This window comes from Rhincodon typus, chromosome 4 (assembly GCF_021869965.1).
Source record: "Rhincodon typus isolate 14 chromosome 4, sRhiTyp1.1, whole genome shotgun sequence".
Taxonomy (NCBI): Eukaryota; Metazoa; Chordata; class Chondrichthyes; order Orectolobiformes; family Rhincodontidae; genus Rhincodon; species Rhincodon typus.
The window spans coordinates 84,673,761-84,696,197 of record NC_063335.1 but is presented as its reverse complement, the minus strand read 5'-3'; the positions used below and the strand labels follow the sequence as shown (position 1 = coordinate 84,696,197).

General features: G+C 41.7%; 1 protein-coding gene across 3 annotated transcripts in view; it reads left to right on the top strand.

Annotated features, from left to right (window-relative positions):
• The window catches only part of LOC109911501 (RNA-binding protein 12-like), a 137,554-nt gene that overhangs the window by 95,879 nt on the left and 19,238 nt on the right, over nucleotides 1-22,437 (top strand). For 2 of the 3 annotated variants that reach the window (XR_007261872.1, XR_007261871.1), the window contains exon 3: nucleotides 4,046-4,147. The exons of the other annotated variant lie outside the window; for it this stretch is intronic. The gene's annotated coding sequence lies outside the window, so the exon portion shown is untranslated. The remainder of the gene's footprint in view (nucleotides 1-4,045; nucleotides 4,148-22,437) is intronic. 3 annotated transcript variants of the gene reach the window in all.

Here is a 22,437-nt window from a genome sequence, read left to right as displayed (position 1 = left end):
GGACTTTTGCTCCACAGGAGAAACATCTGTTCTACATCTACTTTGTCAACCCCCTTCAGCGTCTTATATACCTCAATCAGATCTTCTCTCATCCTTCTAAATTCTAGCGATTATAGTCCTAAATTGCTCAATTTCTCTTCATCAGGATAGCCTTTCATCTCTGGAATCAATCCAGTCAACATTTCCTGAACTGCTTCCAATGCAATTAAATCCTTCCTCATGTAAGAGAATCAACATTGTGCACTGTACTCCAGAGGTGGTGTCACCAGTGCCTTGTACAATTGCAACAACACTACCTTGTTTAATACTCCATAGTGTTAGCAATAAATGCTAAAATTCCATTTGCCCTCCTTATTACCTACTGTTCTGGCACCCTAGCTTCCTGTGACTCACGCATGAGGACATCCAGATCCTTCTACACAAAAACATTTTGAAGTTTCTCTCCATTTAGATAATAAACTGCCTTTTTTGTTCTGATCAAGTGGATAACCTCACACTCATTTTCATTAAACTCCATTTGCGAAATTTTAACCTATCCACCTAACCAATTCATACCTATTTGTAAATTTGTCATTTCTTCATTGCCATTTTTCCATCAATGTTAATGTTATTTGCAAATTTGGTTATTGCATGTTCTATTCTGACCCAAGTCATTCATACATATTGTAAATAGTTGGGGTCCAAGTACTGAACACTGTAACACCCCACTGGTTACAACTTGCCAACCAGAAAAAAAAGACCCATTTATTCTGACTCTTTGCTTTCTGTCGGTTAGGCCAATCCTCTATCTAAGCTAATAAATTGCCCCTAACTCCCTGCGATCTTACTTTGTGTATTAAAATTTTGTGCAGCACCTTATCAAATGCCTTCTGTAAGTCCAGCTTTACCACATCTTCAAGACCTTCAGTATCCACTTCTTACGTCTACAAAGAATGCTAGCAAATTTGTCAAATGTGATTTACCCTTCAAAAAACCATGCTGACTGATGGATTTTGATTTGACTTTCTAAATGTCCTGCTAATACTTCCTTAATTCCAACAATTTCCCAATAATAGATGTTAAGCTAACTGGTCTACAGTTTCTGCTATCTCCCTTCTTGACTAAGGGAAAATCAGCATTTGAGAAGAAAATATACCTGGTTCCTGGAGTGCATTGATACACAGGACATCTCTTGTAGGTTAGCAAAAAAGATGGAACTGAATCTTGTGAATTGTATTGTCTAAGTCTGAGTTGCATTGAATATTTTGGAGGGAATTTGCTGTGAGACCAATAGTTTTCTCGACCTGTCATACCAAACGTGCCTCATTGATGACCTATCACAACCCTATTGTATTTCTCATGTATAATTTCCACCCCATCTTACCGCACGCTGATTCCAGGACAATTCACCACTCGGCAGATATTCACTGAAACTGTGGCGCTCCTTGTGTCTGCCCCATCTTTAAAAGCCCTGGAGAAATGCTGACAGACTGGAGCTGGCCTGCATGGTTTCTTACATTTGCCCCAGACATGTTAGACAGGGGAATATTAGGACTAGCACTGGAGCCCATGATACCAGATCATTTTAACCTGGTCTGAGATTGCCACCAGGGTTAGAGCAATTTAAACTGCCTGGAGGAATACACAACAATGTAGAAATGTCAATGTCCTTCTCTACTCTGCCAAGATAAGGGCCACCATCTTCTCTCCAATACTTCATCCTCAATTTACGTCTGCTACTGTACACTCATCACACGAAGGCTCATTCTCTAACACTTTTTCTATTGCCTGCAACATCTTTCCTACTTGCTGTCACCTGGCCCCTGACACCACTAACTCTGCCCGCTATGCTGCCTAATCACTCACTCAGGACACCTCCCCATCTGCACCAACAGTAACAGCTGTGTCACCCTTAATATCTGCCTCTCTCTCATTTCAGGAAAACAGCTCACACTGGGGCATTAAAGAGGCAAGATGAGTGGTGTGCTATCCGTCACTCAGCTCCTCATCCATCATGTAGAGAGGATCCTGACTCTGACTACCTTGAACAGGCTCTGAACTGAGATTTGAGGCTGCCCTTGACTTACTCTGCCAGGACCTCCTGACCAAAGGCAATCCCCATTGACTGAGGCTTGTTGACAACAATGAGAAACTTTTTGACTTTGAGTCTGCGCTAAACGGTATGGCAGCAGTAATATGACCCTGGTATCTCTTGTTGAGGCGCAAAGCACAAGGACGTAAGGAAATGAAAGAGACAGATGCTGTGAATATCCAGATAGGCTCAATGTGAATGCGCACTATGGCAGCAAGCGAAGAACCTGGAGATGCAGATTGGTCCAGTTCATGCGTTGATAATTGTCCATGAGTGCAAAGTATCCTTGCAGAACCATTACAGTGACCGTTGCTGGTTCATTCCGTGATGTAGCACTGACATGCAGAAGCATTCTGTAAGTGGATTGTAAATATGCCATGAGGATCCTTAAGGACTGGCACATGTTGGACATCAATGTGTGTGGATGTGAGTACATGTGGCTGGTGCCAAGGGAGTGTGACTTGAAATGCTGGCGCCTCTTTTCGAACATGGAGGCCTTGTGGAGCAAGTGGTGAGCTGAATCTGCCAGGTACCCACTCTGGTTTCCTTGTTGAGTTTTTCCAATGTCTAATGTGTTTGTCAAGTTTGGTAAGATCGGAGGCAAGATGGCAGCAGGATAAGCCGCTCCATTCGGAGCTCCACTCTGTTCGCCAGTTCCCTTTCATTTTCCTTTCTTTTTCTTTCCTTCTCTCTCCTCTATGCAGTAATTGTACACCACCACCCCCACCCCGCCCCCCGCTTAACTGCCCACTTAAGGAGTAGGGAAGGAGCCGGGTTGCGAACAGGAACCCCGCAGCGGGAGCTGAATGTGCAGGCCATGTCCTGCAGCAACAGTGGATCGAGCGTAGGCCGGAGTGACAGCGGCAGATCAAGAGTGGGGCGGTTCAGCAGTAAGAGTGAGCAGTGGAGGGGGCGGCGGTGAGAGTGGGCGGTGAGGGGGCAGCAGTCGGCGGTGAGAGCAGCCTGTGGGGGGCGGTGGTGAGAGCGGGCGGTGGAGGGCGGCAGTGAGAGTGGGCGGTGAGGGGGCAGCAGTCGGTGGTGAGAGCAGGCTGTGGGGGGCGGTGGTGAGAGTGGGCGGTGGGGGGGGCGGCGGTGAGAGCGGCCGGCAAGGGGGCAGCAGTCAGTGGTGAGAGCAGGCTGTGGGGGGCAGCGGTGAGAGTGGGCGACGGGGGACAGTGGCGGTGTGAGCGGGCCTTTTGCATGGCAGCAGCGATGGTGGCCTACTGGGTGTCCTAGCGATTGGAGCGGCGCCTGGAGATGGGACTGGGGATTCTGAGATCTGGATTTTTTTTTTGCTTACCTTTTAATCTTAACCTTAAATCTTTTAATTCTGGTTTTTGTAACCACGTGGGTGCCAGTGAATGGTGACTATGTGCAGTTTTTGTTGTACTAAGTATAGGAATACAAAAGTACATGTAACAAATAAATAAATCTAAATCTAATTAATAAGGTGAGTTGTGGCAATCGGGGTACTTGCTGCTGCAGAGTACCAATTTCACCATGCTGTTTATAATAAATATAAAAGATGGAGCAAGATGATCTAAACATTGAGATGAGCCTCACTGCACTTGTTATCCAATTCTGCCACACGCCTCATCATAGCCCACATTGCTCAGACTCATAAGATTTCACCCATTGCCATCAGTTTTTGCAATTTAATTGTGCTTCATTGTCTGTGGAATAGATTTATGAAGTATGTTTGAATGAGAACTCTACTATATTGCCACAAGTTTGTTGTTAATGCCTATTTCAAAGACATTACTTCTCAGATTTGCCCATCTTTGATGCTTGGTAATTGGCCATGGGAGATAAAGGGGATTGAAGAAGGCGTGTGGAATTTTAGGGAACATGGAGGAGTCTTGGGATATGAGTGGACAGGGGAGGGGAATAAGGTGTATGTGGAGGTGAGGGGATGAGTGCTTGAAGAAGATTCATACCACACTCAAAATGTTAACACTGTTTCTCTCTCCACAGATGCTGCCAGACCTGCTGAGTTCCTCCAGCATTCTCTGTGTTTGTTACTGCTGCAGCTTCAACTCACTCACTGCCCTCCAACTTCCCTGTAAAAAATAAATGGTGAGTAATGGTCTTTATAGTGGAGATGGTTCTTCTGAGTCAGGACGTTTCCTGTCTTGACTTCCCTGCCTACTCCATGAAAATCCAGTTTGTTGTTTTTACATGTTGTACCTAGCCCAAAGTCACTTGTTCCAATCTGTACCAGTGATTCAATTAGATGTTATAGATTCCTGGCTCTGTGCAAAGATAATTTCTAGGCAGCAATTTTGACTTACCCACCCTCTTCCTCCCTCTCTAGTGTCCAGGCTAACATTCTGCCTGTAATCAAATCTTGATATATGGCCGCAAACACAGAAATTGCTGGAAAAATTCGGCAGGTCCGGCAGCATCTGTGGGGAGAAATCAGAGTTAACGTTTTGGGACCAGTGGCCCTTCTTCAAAACTGACAGTAGTTAGGAAAAGGTCGGTTTTTATGTAGAGGATATGGTGGGGGGAGGGTTATGAAGTAAATGATAGGTAGAGATGGAGCCCAAAGTGAGAGAAAAACAGTTAGACAGACCTGAAGATGTTGAAGGAACGGGATACAATGCTCAACTCATCGATCGCCAGTTCCGATGTGCCACAGCGAAAAACGTAATGACACAGGATACGATTGATTAGGTCTAGTACTTCCCGAGAGTGGAGAAACTACACCATGTGCTTCGCAGCCTTCAACACGTTATTGATTATGAGCATCTTGCCAAGATCTCCCTTACGCCTCCACTTCTCGTCTTCAAACAACCACCAAACCTTAAACAGACCATTGTTCGTAGCAAACTATCCAGCCTTCAGGATAACATCGACCGCAACACTATACAACCCTGTCATAGCAACCTCTGCCAGACACGCCAGATCTTCGACATGGACACTACCATCACATGTGGGAACACCACCTACCACGGGCACAACAGATACTCATGTGACTCGGCCAACATCATCTATCTCATACACTGCAGGTAAGGATGCCCCGAGGCATGGTATATTGGCGAAACCATGCAGACACTTCGACAACAGGTGAACGGATAATCGGGAGCACTTCAGCAGTCAAGGACATTCGGCTTCGGATCTTCGGATAAACGTCCTCCAAGGAGGACTTCGGGAAACACAGCAACGCAGAGTCGCACACACACACACACACACAAATACACACTCTCTCACCCACACACACACATGTACGCACACACAGACACACTCTCTCTCTCTCACCCACACACACACGCACACACACTCTGTCTCACTCACACACACTGTTTCTCTCTCTCTCCCACACACACACAGACACAAGCACTCAGCCCCTCTTACTCACACACACACACGCACGCACACACATTCACCCCCCCTCTCTCTCTCACACACACACACACTTACCCCCCTCTCACTCACACGCTCTCCCCCCTCCCTCACACACAGACACACACACAGATATACACACACACAAACACGCTCACCCCCTTTCTCTCATGCACACACACACACACACACACACACACACTCTCACCCCCTTTCTCTCATGCACACACACACACACTCTCCCCCCTCCCTCACACACAGACACACACACACACAAACACACTCACCCCCTTTCTCTCATGCACACACACACACACACACACAAACACACGTAAATCTATGGGATGAATTTGTATTTGCAGATAAATTCTATAATTGTTCAAAATGCACACAATTTATAGACGGTCAATCAATGTGGTGTTTTATAAATTCCTACTTTAGAAATAAAACCAGACTGACTCCAAACCAAAACACAAACAGATTCTAAACAAGGCCTCACACCTAACAGGCATTGTCTGACCTAAAATGTCACTTCTTTACACTGATAAAACCTTTCATTCTCTTAGGGCAGTGGCTTGAAAGAAATTTGTGGATTTACATATGCATATTAATCAATTAAAACCTTCAAACTGTTTAAAGATTTAACACCATCTTAAGTTTGTTTGATACATCCTCGTCAGTTATGTGACCCTTTGATCTTTTACTTATAAATTCTGTGTCTGATACTACCTCCCTCACTAACACCCGAAGAAGGAGCGAGGCTCCAAAAGCTTGTGTTTTCAAATAAACCTGTTGGACTATAACCTGGTGTCCTGTGATTTCTGACAAAGGAGTGGATAACTGTCAGCCTAGGAGAATGAATAGCTGCCAGTACGATCAGTTCTGAAGAAGAGTTACTGGACCCAAAGTGTTAACTCTGATTTATCTCCACAGATGCTGCTTGACCTGTTGAGCTTTCTCCAGTAATTTCTGCTTTTGTTTTGGATTTCCAGCATCTGCAGTTCTTTTGTTTTTTTGTCTATATGGTCATTATTATTTGTGGTGGTTTTATCAAATACAAAATGTCTACTACTCTTGATAATAAAGTATTTTAAAGTGTGTGCTCTATATTAAGTATGAAAGAATATAATAATTTTGGGAGGTGCTATATAAATGCAAGATTTTCTTTCTTATAAGAGCAATAGCTGCAATCAAAAACATGTCCAAGAGATGGCACTATTGGATTTACTAAAAGACAAATATTGTTTGCTTTCTCTGATTTTTGAGACATACTTATCCATGCATTTTCTTGTATGTAACTCACACGTCTATAAGGAAATTATTTTGTCATGTGCTGACCAAGGTATCTTATCAGGTACCCTTTTTGTTTTAAAGGTAACTTATTGTGAATCAGATATTGATTTTGTTCCATTTCATTAAATACTATATAGGTCAAATTTATACTCTTGAAGTCCCAGTGAGAAACGTCACATTTGTTAAAACCTATTTTGGAGAATTCAGGCTAGAATGTTGGAGCACTGACTGCCCATACTCCCTTGAAGTCTCACAAACTTGACTGAGTTTTTTGAACATGTAACAAAGAGGATTGATGAGGGCAGAGCGTTGGATGTGATCTATATGGACTTCAGTAAAGCATTCGACAAGGATCCTCATGGTAGACTAGTTAGCAAGGTTAGATCACACAGAATATGGGGAGAACTAGCTATTTGGATACAGAACTGGCTCCAAGGTAGAAGACAGAGGGTGGTGGTGGAGGGTTGCTTTACAGACTGGAGGCCTGTGAGCCGCGGTGTGCCACAAGGATAGGTGCTGGGTCCACTGCTTTTCATCATTTATATAAATGATTTGGATGTGAACATAGGAGGTATGGTTAGTAAGTTTGCATATGATACCAAGACTGGAAGTATAGTGGACAGTGAAGAAAGTTATCTCAGAGCACAATGGGATCTTGAACAGACGGGCCAATGGGCTGAGGAGTGGCAGGTGGAGTTTAATTTAAATAAATGTGAGGTGCTGCACTTTGGAAAGGCAAATCAGGGCAGGACTTATCCACTTAATAGGAAAGTCCTGGGGAGTGTTGCTGAACAAAGAGACTTTGGAGTGCAGGTTCATAGTTCTTTGAAAGTGGAGCTGCAGGTAGATAGGATAGTGAAGAAGGCTTTTAGTATGCTTACCTTTGTTGGTCAGTGCACTGGGTATAGGAGTTGGGAGGTCATGTTACGGCTGTGCAGGTTATTAGTTAGGCCACTTTTGGAATGCTGCGTGCAGTTCTGGTCTCCCTGCTATAAGAAGGATGTTGTGAAACATGAAATGTTTCAGAAAAGATTTACAAGGACGTTGCCAGGTTTGGAGGGTTTGAGCAGCAGGGTAGACTGAGGCTATTTTCCTTGGAGTAGAGGAGGTGAGGGGTGACCTTATAGAGGTTTATAAAATCATGAAGGGCATGGATAGGGTAAATAGACAAGGTCTTTTCCCTCGGGTGGGGGAGTCCAAAACTAGAGGGCACAGGTTTAACGTGCGACAGGAAAAATTTAAAAGGTACTTAAGGGGCAATTTTTCATGCAGGGAGTACTGCATGTATGGAATGAGCTACCAGAGAGAATAATGGAGGTGGGTACAATTACAATATTTAAAGATAGGTGGATGGATATATGAACAGAAAGGGTCTAGAGGGATATGGTCCAAATGCTGGCAAATGGGACTAGATTTATTTAGGATATCTGGTCAGCATGGACGAGTTGGACTAAGGGGTCTGTTTCTGTGCTGTATATCTCTATGACTTTATGACTCTAAACACAACTTTTCTGATGTGAGCAAGGATACTTGGAATTAGTCTTTATGTTATTGGCATTTGTTTGCAAGAGATGGTTTCTGTATCACTTTTGTTAAAATTTTAATGAATTTTAAATTTGTTTATTCCAACATAATCACCTCCACCTCCTGCATTTGACCCTCTGCAAACTTGAGATCATTGAAAATTCTGTGGTCTGTGTCCTAACTCACACCTATCACCTATTACCAGTTACCTTGGTGCATGGATCTATATTGGTTAACAATTGAATAGGACCTTTAAAATAATGTTCTCCTCTTCATTTTCACATTCCTCAATGTCCTTGCCCTTCCCTATCTCTAATTTCCTCCAACCACTGAACGCTTTTGGATGTCTGGTATCCTCTAATTCTGGCCTCCCATGCATCCTAATTTTAATTGCTCTAATTTTGTCAAACATAACTTCAGCTATGGGATTCCCTCCCTAAATCTCTCTACCTCATTATCCTCCTTTAAGTTGATCCTTAACATTTGTCGCTTTCTGTGCTAATATGTGGTTCAATCCAAATTTTAATTTGAAATGCTATCAAGAAGTACCTTTTGACATTTTATTACATTAAAAGCATTATATGAAACCAAGTTGCTACTGCATTGACATTGTACAAGACCTACGCATATTATACATACTTATACCGTGAAGATACTATGGCTTCAAGAGGTGTATTTTTTTTCCTGATTTTATTAATAAAGAAAGGTGGAGACAGAGGTGCCGAACGATCTGCTCTAAAGCCAAGAAAGTAAACAGCTTGTGAGGCCTTGAGTTTTTGTTTAAAAGTTGGAACAATAGAAGCAGCCTGAATGGGTGAGTTCATGCTTCCACAGAACCAGGGTTTTTTTTTCAGTTTTATCCTTCAGTGGCAGTTTCTGGGATCTTGAAGCTGAATGTTGAGGCCTTTATTCCACTCTGTGTTACAGATAAAAACTAGGGTTTTCTTCCTGCTGCTAGAATTGCAGTTGAGACAATCTATTCTACTGAATTTGCCTTTGCAAGGGTGTGTTTATAAAGTGTTACTACATTCTAACAGTTAAGTAGTAGTAGTTTATATATATTATTTGTTAAGCATTTTGATAGAGCTACAGTTAAGTTGAATGTATTTTAATTATAATGTATGAATAAAGTGTGTTTTGATTCAAGTTTTGTAGTTTGACCAATCAAATTGCATCCAGAACACAATGCCTTAACTTACCTTTAAAATACGAAAATATTAGGGTCTAGAGTATCTTCTTAATATATGTTGAGGGTTTTGGTCTGGCCCATAACATTACATATTAATTACATATTCTCTGGTTCATAATTATGCATGTGGGGTGCCTTTGAATTCTTTCTCTTCTCTGATATGTATTTGTGGAAGCTAGGCAGCTGTGTAGTCTAGATAAGAGGAGGATGGTTTTAAAGCTTGATATGATAATAGGATTGGCTAAAAATAATCTGTTTCATCCGATAATTAGTTAAGGAAAAGAAAAACAACAGGTAGCCTTTCATGGTCTATGTTTACCTGTTTAAAAGACTCCTTATCATACTAGTAGAAGAAAACATTTATGTTTGTTGAGATTGGAATCCAACAACTGAATCTGTTGCATTAGGCATTTTATTCAGAAGCAGAGTTGGATGAGAGTTCCATGCTTATAGTCTAACTACAACAATAAACCTGAATTTATATGTTATTATTGAAGGAAAACATCCCAGTCTTTTGTAGAAATGTAATTGGCCAAAAGATGACATCAAGCTAAAGAATAAAATATTCAGAGGGGTGACTAAAAACTTATTTAAAGGAGTGGGTGTGATACTTTGCATGACAGAATAAAATAATGTTTTTTTTCTTTATTCGTTCATGGGATGATGGTGTAACTGGCTAGGCAGCATTTATTACCCATCCCTAATTGCTCAGCAGGCAGTTCAGAGTCAACCATGTTGCTGTGGGTCTGGAGTCACATGTAGGCCAGACCAGGTAAGGATGGTAGTTTCCTTCCCTAAAGGACATTAATGAACCAAATGGGTTCTTCTGACAATTGACAATGGATTCATGGTTATCATTAGATTGTTAATTCCAGATATTTATTGAATTCAAATTCCACCATCTGCCATTGCAGGATTCAAACCCGGATCGCTGGAACATTATCTGGGTCTCTGGATTAACAGTCCAGTGATAATACCACTAGGCCATTGCCTCCTGCATGTGTAGCACATGCAGAGCCAATTTGAATTTAACTGGCTCATTCTGGCATAAATATATAATTATATATATATATAAAGCTACAACTTTAGTAAAATCTTTGACAAGGTTACACATGGTAGACTAATTAGTAAACTTAGATCACGTGGCATTTTGGATGAGCTTGTCAGTTGGATACAAAATTGGCTTTATGGTAGGAGACGGAGAGTGGTAATAGAGTGTTTTTTTACAGCCTGGAGGCCTGTGACGCTGTCTTCCACAGGGATCATTACCGGGTCCACTTTTGTTTGTCATTTATGCGAACGATTTAGATGAGAATATAGGAGGCGTGGTTAGTAAGTTTGCACATGACACCAAAATTGGTGGTATAGTGGACAGTGAAGAAGCTTATCCAGGATTACAAAGAAATCTGGATCAATTGGGTCAACAGGCTGAGAAGTGACAAATAGTGTTTAATTTGGATAAATGTGAGGTATTGCATTTTGGTAATACGAATAAGGACAGGACCTCTGCAATTACTGGTAGGGCCCTGGGTAGTGTTGTAGACCAGAGAAACCTATGGATTCAGGTACATAATTCTTTGAAATTTGCATCACAGGTAAATGCGGTGGTTAAGAAGGCTTTTAACATACATACCTTAATTGCTCAGATCTTTGAGTATAGGATTTGGGGCGTCATATTGAGGTTGTATTGGACATTGGTGAGGCCTCTTCTGCAGTTCTGGTCGCCCTGTGGAAGGATATTATTAAACTGGAGACGGTTCAGAAAAGATTTACGAGGACGTTGCTGGGAATGGAGGGTTTGAGATATAAAAATAGACTAGAAAGACTGGGACTTCTTTCACTGGAGAGTAGGAGGTTGAGAGGTGATATTATTGAGGTTTATAAAATCATGAGGGGCATAGATAAGGTGAATGACAGGGTCTTTTCCTACGGTGGGTGAGTTCAAAACTAGGGGACATATTTTTTAAGGTGAGTGAAGAAAGATTTAAAAAGGACATGTGGCGCAACTTTTTCACACTGAGAGTGGTGTGTGGAATGAACTGCCAGGGCAATTGGTGGATGCAGGTCCAGTTACATCGTTTAAAAGACTTTCGGATAAGTTCTTGAATAGGAAAGGTTTGGAGGGATATAGGCCAAGTGCAGGCAGGTGGAACTAGTTTAATTTGGAAACATGGTCGGCATGGACTGGTTGGACCGAAAGGTCTGTTTCCATGCTGTATGACTTTGAGGGCACTACAACTTTGCTGTCTCCTTCATGAATATGTTCCACGATGTTCAACATTCCATACAATTTATAAACGTGTCTAGTTTTCCATTTAATTAAAAATCTGACTTAACTACTGTTTTCTCTTTCAGGAAGATAGCTCCTTTTATGTCTCAAACTTTCAGAGCTTGAGGAAGGACTTGGAACAGTCTTGGCCTGAGACTGAGTAGAAGTTTTCTCTGATGAGGACTGATTTTGCCCTTGAATGTCAATTGAACTTTTCTCTTCATCATATATCTGACTCAGACTTGAATCTGAACTAATTTTCAGCACAACTTGTGGTTGGAATAACTGATCATAATCATCTACTCATAATCCAACTATCCAGTTCATCAGACTCATTTGATTTTTCCTAGCTCCCTTCTTCAAGAACTTCTGAAAGCAAAAATTTCAAACTTAACCCGTCCACTACCAAACACCTTGAATAAATATGTGTGAGGACCACATTTTTTTTTGACTTTGCATGGTAGTCACTTCAACCACTTGTAATGATGTTCTTTAACCTTAACTTTTTTAATCAACTTCAGGTTTCTTTCTTTCACTTCATCACTATCATAGCTCTCTCTCTCTCTCTGGATTGTTTTTTTTCTGCTGACAGTACTAAGTGTGACTTCAGCAATAAACACCTCACTTTAGACCACTTTCTAAAGCACAATTCAGATGACATTCGGTTGCAATAGTATTTGGTGTGTTACAATAAATAAACAACAAAAAGCCAGTTTGCGATTAAATGACATCTATAATTTCTTCCAATTTGTATCTAGCAATTGTGCAACAACAAGAGCATAATTAACATTTTGCACTGTGCCCTCTGCTGCTCCATTTGAAGCAGGATGATATGGTAGAACTCAAATCTGTTTTGCCATGTTCATTCTCATGAAATTTGAAAACTGTTCTGAACAAAGCTGTCAGATGCAATATCCTGTGGGATCCCACAAACAGCAATCAAACTGTCCAAAATTTCTGAAATCATGCTAGTTTTTGTTTAGTTCATAGGAAACCTCTCAATCCATTTTGATTGCCAGTCTATCACAATGAATAGCTGTTGCCCCTCAAATTTTGTGATGTCTATGTGCAACCTCTTCCAAATTCTAGCTGACTCTTTCCATGATTGCACAGAGACTGATGGTGGCTTCTTTCCTACAGCTTGACATATTTTACATTGTTTCACTGTGTCTTCTATATCCTTGTCTAACATTGGCCACCAAAGATAGTTTCTCACTAGACTCTTTGTCAAACTCATCCCTAAGTATTAACCATAAATATCACACAGCAAATGTAATCTGGACCTTTGTGGAATTACAATTCTGGCTCTCAAAATAACATGACATTTATCAACTAACAATTCATTTTTACTCATAAAAATGCAGTGTCCGTGTTGGCCACCCATTTGCAATATGGCCATGCACTCTTGACAATATTATAGAACAGCTGAAATATTGGGGACAGTTTTGCCCCCTTGTCTAAGGAAAGATGTGTTGGCATTGGAGGCAGTCCAAGGAAGGTCCTCTGGGTTGATCACAGGTATGGAGAGATTGTCTTATGGTGAGAAGTTGAGGAGGTCGTACACCTTGGAGTTTAGAAGAATAAGAGGCCGCGTTGAATCTAGGATTGACAATTTGCCCTCAAGAATCCTTTGGTTTTTCAAGATAGCTTTCATATATGTAAATGAGTGTAATAATTTCAGCGAGGTCATTTAGTGTGGTGGAGTAGACATAGCCAATTTACTATTCACTGGGAGACTAAATCCTCAAACACAGAACTGAGCATCATAGAATCATACAGTACAGAAGAGGCGCTTCGGTCCATCAAGTGTACACCAACAGAAAAAAACTACTCTAAATCTACACTAGACCTACTTGCCAACACTTGGCCCATAGCCTTGAGTGTTTAGATATTTGAAGTGCTCATCCAAGTACATTTGAATTGTGGTTACTTTCCCAACTCAACTACCCGCCCAGGGAGAGCAATCAAGATTCCCACCACCTTCTGCATGAAACAGAAATTCCTCAAAGGCCCTCTAAACCACCTGCCTTTCACCTCAAATTATTCACCCTTGTTATTGATCCTCCAACTAAGGGGAACAGCAACATCTACCCACTCATTATCTTATACGTCATAATCAGGTCCCCTATCAGCTATCTCTGCACTGAAGAAAATAATCTGAGTTTATCCAGCCACTCCTAACTATATTACTCTATCCCAGGTAACATCCTGGTCAATGTCCTTTGCATCCTGTCCAGTCCAATCAGATCCTTCCTATAGTCCAATGACCAGAACTGCGTATAGTATTCCAGCTTCAATGTAGACTTCCAGATGCTGATCCAGGTGATGACTCCAATCAGCAAAAGCAAAGTACTGCAGAAAATAAAACAAAAATATAAAACATAAAGTAGAAAATTTTGGAGAAACTCAGCAATCTCTCCATCACTTTTTTTAAATTATGATGAGACAGATCGAGAACACAGGGAAGAGTGTTGGTTCTAAGCAACGTGGAGACCGGTGGTACAGCACTAAATGTTTCCTCCCTTATTTTCTTAGGCACCTGGCCTAATGAATGTTAATTGTATATTAATTGTATTTAATTGTTTGCACATGGTGGACAGTAGCTGGGGATTCACTGTACCCCTATAAGTAGAAACTATGGTTGTTAGATTAGAAGGTGTATATCTGTAATTTATATCTTGGTAAATGATATTTTAAAAAAATATTCATGGGATGTTGGCATCACTGGTTAGGCCAGCATTTAGTGCCCATCCCTAATTGCCCTTGAGGTGGTGATGGTGAGTCAAGTTCTTGAATTGTTGCCCTCCAATGAGCAGTAGGTACAGCTACAGTGCTGTTAGGAAGGGAGTTCCAGGATTTTGACCAACGACAGTGAAAGAACAATGATATAGTTTCAAATCAGAAAGTAAGACATGGATCTTCCCAAATAAGTAAAAATGATCTTATTGAACACTGTCTCTGTATTTACATGACGTGAGCTGTGTTGAAGACAATACAAACCACCAAAGAAAACCATGACCAGGTTATGAAATGGCCAACATGACAATAGCACTATCTAACACTCCTGCTGTGCTGCTCCCTGTTTCCCAGCTCATGGTTTATTGTTCTCTTCTCCATTATACAGATTAATTAAACTAATTTAATCCTAGCCCTAGTCTCCTGCTCCCCGATTGTGTTACTGTGCAGTGGTGACAGAGCACGGAACATTCAGTGTGCATTAAAATCAAATTTTCTGCCCTCTGGGGAGCCACGGTGATTTATGGGATGACTTCTGGAGAGCGGGAAATCTGATTTTAATGTGCATTGACTGTTGCCATGCACTACTGCTCCTGCATACAACGCAATCAGAGAATGGGGGAGCAGGAGACTATTAGCAATGTTTTTATTTTACTTAATATCTAGAATCAAAATCAGAACCATTACTTTCAGTACAGTGACTTGTAACTAAAAGTAGTGGTACAAAGCTGGATAGCATATTAAGCATGTCATAATACTAGGGTTGAAGTTGGTATGACTGAGATTCAGAGAGAGATAGCATTGAAATTTTATGTATTTATGCCCTGCTTTGCATGGCAAAGTTTTTGGAATGGCATAGCTATATAATGATGCCGTAAAAAAGTTTAATTTTGATTCAAGAATGCATGTAGATTTGAAGCAAAAGATTTAGCATAAAGGTGTAAGGCCCATGTTTAACCCTACTTTTTTGATTGGTATTGTATGGTTGGAGGTTTAAAACAGTGGTTAAGCGATTCTTGCTGCATTCATGACACCCTTTTATATGTTAGAACATGAATTGCTGGGTTTACAGCACGCTGGAAGCACAGTCAGGGAAACTAGTGCAAATTCAGGGTCCAAAAGTATAATTCAGACCCCTGACATGAAAATTCTGGGTCAGTCAAGTTAACACAGATCTGGAACATTAAGTAACAGGACGAAGAAGCTAAAGATAAAAGGAGTGAGATCAGATTATGAATGTAAACTAGCAAAAAAAAACACATTGGACTGTAAACTCTTCTAGAGGTATGTAAGAGGTGAATGCTTGGCTAAGACAAATATAGATCCATTACAGTCGGAGTCAGGAGAATTTATAATGGAGAAAAGAGAAAGGCCAGAAAAGGTAAATAATTACTTTGTGTCTATCTTCACTGAGGAAGTTGCAAGAAATCTGGTTTAAACTAGATTGGCAGGGGGTGGGGAACCGGATTTGTAATTCAGAGGATGAGGTATTCAGCCTTCCAACAGACACAACAGGGAGTGAGGTTGTTAATAAAGAAGTGCGGTCGATGGAGCGTAATTGTGGACACAGAGATGGTTTGAGGTGTGTATACTTCAATGCTAGAAGTATCAGAAATAGGGCAGATGAACTTAGAGCATGGGTCAGTACTTGGAACTACGATGTTGTGGCCATTACAGAAACTTTGGTAACGCAGGGACAGGAATGGTTGTTGGAAGTTCTGGGATTTAGTTGCTTTAAAAGAAATAGGGAGGGTGGAAAAAAGAGGTGGGGGAGTGGCATTGCTAGTCAGGGCTAGTATAGCAGCAACTGAAAGGCAATTTGAGAATGATATGTCTGCAGAGTCAGTTTGGGTTGAGGTCTGGAATAAGAAAAGAGCAGTCACTTTGTTGGGGTTTTTTTACAGACCTCCTAATAGTTGCAGAGAAGTGGAGGAGCGGATTGAGAGGCAGATACTGGAAAGGTGCAGAAGTCACAGGGTTGTAGTCATGGGTGACTCCAACTTTCCAAATATTGATTGGAAACTTTTTAGTTGTAATAATTTAGATGGAGCGGATTTTGTCCCGTGCGTTCAGGAAGGATTCCTGACTCAGTACGTAGATAGACCAACACGAGGAGAGGCCACTTTGGATTTGGTGCTTGGCAATGAACCGGGCCAAGTGTTAGACCTGTTGGTAGGAGAGCATTTTAGCGGTAGCGATCATAACTCTATTACTTCTACAATAGTCATGGAAAAGGATAGGTACATACAGCAGGGTAAGGTTTATAATTGGGGGAAGGGTAATTACAAATCTGTTAGGCAAGAACTGGGTAACATAAAATGGGAACAGATGCTGTCAGGGAAGAGCACTATTGAAATGTGGAGATTGTTTAAGGAATGCATACTGCGTGTGCTCGACATGTTTGTCCCTAGGAGGCAGGGAAGATGCGGTCGAGTGAGGGAGCCTTGGTTCTCAAGAGAGGTCGAACGACTGGTTAAGAGGAAGAAGGATGCTTATATAAGGTTTAGGAAACAAGGATCGGAAAAGGCTCTAGAGGGATACAAGTTATCCAGGAAAGAGCTGAAGAAGGGGCTTAGGAGAGCTATAAGGGGGCATGAGAAAACCTTGGCAGATAGGATCCAAGGCTTTTCACACGTACGTGAGGAATAAGAGAATGACCAGAGAAAGGGTAGGGCCGATCAAGGATTATAAAGGGAATTTGTGCATGGAGCCTAAAGAGATAGGAGAGATCCTTAATGAATACTTTCCTTCGGTATTCACAACTGAGAGGGACCTAGTTGTAGAGGAGGACAGTGTGAAACAGGCTGGTAGTCTAGAGGAGGTCGATGTTAGTAAGGAAGATCTACTAGGAACTTTGAGGAATTTGAAGATAGATAAGTCCCCCAGGCCTGATGGGATTTATCCAAGGATTCTATGGGAAGCAGGAAAGAGATTGCAGGGCCTTTGGCGACGCTCTTTTCGTCCTCACTGTCCATGGGTATAGTGCCGGAAGATTGGAGAGAGGCAAACATCATTCCCTTGTTCAAAAAAGGAAGTATGGATAACCCCGGAAATTACAGGCCAGTTAGTCTTATGTCAGTGGTGGGCAAATTATTGGAAAGGGCTCTGAGAGATAGGATTTATGATCACTTGGATAGGCACACTTTGATTTGTGATAGTCAGCATGGATTTGTGAGGGGTAAATCATGCTTCACAAACCTTATTGAATTCTTTGAAGAGGTGACCAAACACGTGGATGTAGGTAGAGCAGTGGATGTGGAATATATGGATTTAAGTGAGGCGTTTGATAAGGTTCCCTATGGTAGGCTCATGCAGAAGGTAAGGGGCATGCGATAGGGGGAAATGTGGCAGATTGGATTCAGAATTGGCTGACCCTTAAAAGACAAAGGGTGGTAGTGAATGGAAAATATTCAACATGGTGCTCAGTTACGAGTGGTGTACCACAAGGATCTGTTCTGGGTCCTCTTCTATTTGTGGTTTTTGTAAATGATTTGGATGAAGGAGTGGAAGGGTGGATTAGTAAGTTCGGGGATGATACGAAGGTGGGTCAAGTTGTGGATAGTGCGGAGGGCTGTTCTAGGTTACAAAGGGACATTGATAGGATGCAGAGCTGGGCTGAGAAGTGGCAGATGGAGTTTAACCCTGAAAAGTGTGAGGTGATTCATTTTGGAAGGACAAACTTGAAAAGAGAATACAGAGTTAACGGAAAGATTCTTGGCAGTGTGGAGGAGCAGAGGGATCTTGGGGTTCATGTTCACAGTTCCCTGAAAGCTGCCACCCAGGTGGATAGAGTTGTTAAGAAGGCGTATGGTGTGTTAGCTTTCATTAATAGAGGGATCGAGTTCAAGAGCCGTGAAGTTATGCTCCAGCTATACAAAAGCCTGGTTCGGCCACATCTGGAATATTGTGTCCAGTTCTGGTCGCCTCATTACAGGAAAGATGTGGAAGAGTTGGAAAAGGTGCAGAGGAGATTTACCAGGATGTTGCCTGGAATGGTGGGAAGGTCTTACAAGGAAAGGTTGAGAGAGCTAGGGCTTTTCTCTTTAGAACGATGAAGGATGAGAGGTAACTTGATAGAGGTGTACAAAATGATCAGAGGTATAGATAGAGTGGACAACCAGAGACTTTTTCCTAAGGTGGAGGTAGCTATTACAAGGGGGCATAGTTTTAAAGTGAGTGGAGGTAGATATCGGGGAGACGTCAGAGGTAGATTCTTTACTCAGAGAGTGGTCGGGGCGTGGAATGCATTGCTGGAGAGGGTAGTGGAGTTGGCCTCATTAGGGGCATTTAAGCAGCTATTAGATAGGCATATGGATGAGATCATAAGGTAGGGGTGGAGGTTAGATAGACTTTAGGATTAGGGTAAAAGTTTGGCACAACATTGTGGGCCAAAGGGCCTGTACTATGCTGTACTGTTCTATGTTCTATGTTCTAAATCTCCCAACATTGAGATCAAGGGATTAGGAAAAATGAGGGAATCAAAGGAATTAGAATTAGAAAGAAGATTGTATTGGAGAAATTAATGGGACAGATAAAGCTCAGTGATCTGATATTCTACATCTCAGAGTATTGAAAGAGTATCCATGGAAATAATGAATGTATTTGTGAACATCTCCTAAAATCCTATAGATTCCTGAATGACTCCTGCAGTTTGGAAAATAGCAAACATCACTCCACTCTGTAAGAAGGAAGAGAGAGAGAAATGTGGAGACTGGACATTTGATCTGTTTGGGCATAGTCAGCATGGATTTGTGAATGGGAAGTCATATTTGATAAAGCTGTTAGAGTTCTTTTTGAGAATATTACTAATTGAATTGATAAAGAGCAGTCAGCAGATGTAACATGCTTAGATTTTCAGAAAACGTTTACTTAAGTCCTCTGCAGGAGGTTCGTTACGTGAGTGAAAGCACAATTTCTGTTCTTAATTCTTTCGTGGAATGTGGGTGTAGCTGGCATATCCAGCATTTGTTACCTATCCCTGATTGTCCTTGAACTGAGTGCTTGCTAGGCCATTTCATGTAGCAGCTAAGAGTCAACCACATTGCTTTGGATCTGGAGTTAAGCATAGGACAGACCATGTAAGGACTGGAGATATCCTTCCCTAAAGGGCATCAGTGAACCAGATGGGTTTTTACAACAGTTGTTGACAGTTTCATGATCACCATCACTGAGAATAGCTTTTAATCACAGGCTTTTTTTCACCAAATTCAAACTCCATCATCTGGCATGGTGGGATTTGAATCAGAGTTCCTCGAGCATTGCGTGCGCCTCTGGATCATTACTCCAGTGAATATGGGATAGGAGGTAATGCACTAGCTTGGATTAACCATTGATAACAAGCATAAAATGAAAAACCATAGAAACTACAAAACCATAGAGAGGTTATAGCATAGAATGAGGCCTATCACCTCATCATATTTCCCTGGCCAAACAAACTAGCCTCCCACTCCAGTCCCACTTTCTAGTGTGTAGTGCAGGTCCACAATGATGTTAGGGAGGGAATTCCAGGATTTTGAACCAGCAACACTGAAGAATAACTACATATTTCCAAGTCAGGATGGCATTACCTTGGAGCAGAAATTGAATGTAATGGTATTCCATGCATCTCCTTCCTTGTCTTTTTAGTTAGAAGTGGCCATGGATTTGGAATGTGCTGTCTAAGAAATTTTGATGAATTTCTAATCATGCACCTCATAAATGGCACATTCCTGCTGCTGCTGAGTGTCAGAAATAGAGGGAGTAAATGTTTGTGGATGTGCAATCAAGTGGACTGTTTTGTCCTGGATGGCATCAAGCTTCTTGATTGTTGTTGGAGCTGTACTCATCCAGGTAAATGGGGAATATTCCATCGCTTTCCTGATTTGTGCCCTGTAGATGTTGATTAGGCTTTGAGGAGTCAGGAAGTGACTTACACACTACAGATTCCAGTTCAGTTTCTTATCTATGGTAACCCCTGGATGTTTCTAGTCGGGATTCAGTAATGCCCTTGAATGTCAAAGGGAAATAGGTAGAGTGGCTCTTGTTGGAGATGGTCATTGCCTGGCATTGTGTGATGTGAATATTACTTGCCACTTTTCAGCCAAACCCTTAATATTGTCCAAGAATTGTTGCACTTGAACATGGACTGCTTCTGTGTCTAAGGAATCAAGAATGGTGCTGAACATTGTGCAATCATCCCATTTCCGATTTTATGATGGAGGGCAAGTCATTGATGAAGCAACTGAAGATTGTTGGACCTAGGACACAACCCTGGAGAACTCTTGTAGATGGAACAGAGATGACTGACCTCCAACAACAACAACCATCTTCCTTTGTGCCAGGTAGATTTCAGTCAATAGATTCTGATTCTCATTGGCTCAAGTTTTACTAGGGTTCCTTGATGTCACAGTCTAATCCAGGGCTATCACACTCACCTCACCTCTAGAATTCAGCCCTTTTGTCCAAGTTTGAACCAAGGCTGTAATAAGGTCAGCAGCTGAGTGGCCTTGGCAGAACCCAAACTGGGCATCACTGAACAGGTTATTACTGAGCAGGTGCTGCTTGATAGCACTGTTGATGTTACCTTTCATCACTTTACTGATGATCAAGAATAGACTGATGGGGCAGTAATTGGCCAATTTGAACTTGTCATGCTTTTTTTTTGTGGACAGGATATACCTGGGATATTTTCCATATTTTTTAGTAGATGCCAGCATTCTAAGCTGAACTGGAAGAGCTTGGCTAGGGGAGCGGCAAGTTCTGGAGCCCGGGTCTTCGGTACTATTGCTGGAATGATCTGGGCCCATAGCCTTTGCAGTATCCAGTGTCTCCAGTTGTTTCTTGATATCAGATAGAGTGGATCAAATTGGCTGAAGACTAATATCCGTAATGTTAGGGACCACTGGAGGAGGCCGAGATGGATCGTACACTTGGCACTTCTGGCTAGGATTGTTGCAAATGCTTCAGCCTTACCTTTTATACTGATGTGCTGGGCTCCCCTGTCATCAAGGATGGGGATATTTATGGAGCTTACTCCTCCAGTGAGTTGTTTAATTGTCCACTACCATTCAGACTGAATGTGGCAGGACTGGAGAGCTTGGATCTGATCCATTTGTTGTGGAATCACTTAGCTCTGTTTATCACTTGTTGCCTATACTGTTTGGCATGCAAATAGTTCCATTTGGTAGCTTCACCAAGCTGAAGTCTGTAATTTATGGTTCCATGTGTATATCTATGTCAGGCTGTTGCTTGACTAGTTTGTGAGACATCTCTCCCAATTTTAGCACATGCTCCCAAATGAGTGAGAAGGACTTTACAGGGTTGATAGGGCTGTTTTTGCTGTTCCCATCTTCAGTGTCTAGGTTGATGCCTGGTGGTCTCTCTGGCTTCATTCATTATTGGTGACTTTATAGCAATTGTTAGAACTGAATGACTTGCTAGACCGCATACCCAGAGGGCGGTCAAAAGTCAAGTGTGTTGCTGTGGCTCTGGAGTCACATGTCGACCAGACCATCTAAGGACTGCAGTGTCCTTCCCTAAAGAGCATTAATGAACCAGATGAGTTTTTCTAACAATTGACAATGGTTTCGAGTTTATCTTAGACTCAATCCTGGATTTTTTTTTAAAAAATTGAATTCAAATTCCATAATTTGCCATAGTAGGATCCAAGACCAGTTACCTAGAACATGAAATGGGTCCCTGGATTAATCGTCTTGTGATACCATAACTAGGGATCACCTGCTGAGTTTCTCCAACCATCTCTGTTTGTGTCGAGTCGCATACAACAAGGATCAGTACTTGGCTCTCAGCTGTTCACAATATATCAATGATTTGAGTGTAGAGACAAAATTTAACATTTCCGAGTTTTATTAATGATATAATGGTGAGAATGATACTGTGAGGAAGATGGAAAGCAGCTTCAAGAGAATTTGTACAGACTCAGTGAGTGGTCAAGAACATAACAGATTAAAATTAATGTAGAAAGTATGAGTTCATCTGCTTTAGAGATAGTAGGAACTGCAGATGCTGGCA